The sequence below is a fragment of the Mastomys coucha genome, unplaced genomic scaffold (assembly GCF_008632895.1).
Source record: "Mastomys coucha isolate ucsf_1 unplaced genomic scaffold, UCSF_Mcou_1 pScaffold9, whole genome shotgun sequence".
Taxonomy (NCBI): Eukaryota; Metazoa; Chordata; class Mammalia; order Rodentia; family Muridae; genus Mastomys; species Mastomys coucha.
Genome location: NW_022196915.1, coordinates 23,355,974 through 23,358,022, shown reverse-complemented (window position 1 = coordinate 23,358,022; position 2,049 = coordinate 23,355,974).

Here is a 2,049-nt window from a genome sequence, read left to right as displayed (position 1 = left end):
GAACCGCCAAACTGATTTCCAGAGTGGTTGTATCAGTTTGCAATCCCACCAGCAATGAAGTAATATTTTTTATCATACTGACAGAGAAGCAAACTTTAAAGAAATTATAAAGCATGTAAGTAAGAAACTAGAGTAATATATTTAGTTCTTGGACCCTAAGGAAATTCTTTTAAAATAGGGATAAACAATGTATCTATTTACATAGTACCTATATAAGTAATGATATGTAAATACATATTTAATTTCATTGTAGTTATAGGCTCATATTTTCATATTTATAGTCAGAAGACTTCAATAAATTGTATATTTATAAGCATTTAATTATGCTATAATTATGGCTATTATATAATTTATATAAGTACATACATACATATATGTATATGAACATAAGGATATACATGGAAAGAAAGACACCCACACATACACAGAGAGAGAGAGAGAGAAAGAGAGAGAGAGAGAGAGAGAGAGAGAGAGAAAGAGAGAGAAAGAGAGAGAGAGAGAGAGAGAGAGGGAGAGGGAGAGGGAGAGAGAGAAGGAGAGAGGGAGAGGGAGAGGAAGAGAGAGAGATTTTTACACTTTACTCCAAGCACACTAAATATTCCATTTTCTATTAAATTATGCTATTTTAGAAACTGAAAATCCATTAAGGAGCTCTTAGGAGCTTCATCTGAGTTTAGCCATCATGACAACGACAGAATCAAGAATGTAAAGCCTGATGTGCCATGTACTGTATATTGTGAGACACTTCATATATATTTTCTTGTTTGACTCCATTTGGTTGATTGACATTGTCCCCAGTATATGGATGAGTTGAGTGATATCATGAGGTTAAGAGAGTCACTCAAGCTGCAAAGTGAGAAAATGAGACAGCCATGGAGGGTCATTCTCAATGTAAAGAGATGATGAGTAATTTTGTGGTTCCGTTCTTGTATATTCCTGCTTGGAAATTTAGAAGACTTGCCAGTATAAGCTTCACTGATTGAATACGGCTGATTCCTGTGTGGCACTGAGCCTGCAATGCTGGCCTTTAATTTAATAGATTCAAACAGTGCCCACTAGGGTTGGTGAGACCCATCGCTGAAGCTTAGAGAAGGGAATTAGTTATCTCACAGTGAGCCCCAAAATAAAATATTGAGGATTATGTGTAGTTGTGAAATCTCCCCCAAAAATCTAGAAATTTTTTTTTTAAAAAAGTAACTGTAAAGAGAAAACTTACTTAAGTCATAGAGCAAACAATAGCAACACCATAAAATGAACACACTTCTTAGGAGTCATGATGGCACATATATGCAGGCTCTCAGGCTCTCACAGCCAGTGGTGGGTACCAACAAATGCATCTCAGTGAGATGAGAGGTCTTCGAGCACTGAAGTAGGGCTTAGTGTTCAAATGGTGAAACTATAGAAAGAGGGACTGAGCCCAGAGTCTATGCTGGTAAATGACAACCTGAGTTTCAGGAAAGGGACCTATATAAAGTGTGCCATAAATCTGCTGTATGAACATTTCAGCATGAAACCTGAGAGCTATGCTTCTGAATACTTCATGTTCCGTTGTTTGTAAACTGAATTTTGGTCTATGAGAGTTCATACGAAATTTTTGACCAATAATTCAGTTCGACTAATATTTCCACATGCATTTGGAAATTTACTACAAGAAATATGGATTCTAAGTTCAAACCACAATCAACAGTCAATCAAGGGATGGAATGGGCTAGAATATTCTGTTTCAGGACAGATAGCAATGATCACATATCATGCGAAACCCTATGGTAGATGTTCATGAGGAAATTTTATAATCTCAAGCACCTACATTTTTAAAAGGGAAGAAAAGAATAGAAGCATTATGAATCTTAAAACTTCAAAGAGCAACAGGCTGAATCAATATGAAATGGAAGGAAACATGAAGATGCTAACAGAAATGGGGCTGAAGATGTAACTCGGTGTTTAGAGGGCTTGACTAGGATGTACAAGACTAGGGGCTTGATGGGAAGATGAAAAACAAAATGAAGACATGAAGAAAGACATGTTTTGAAGACAAACAAAAAATAAATA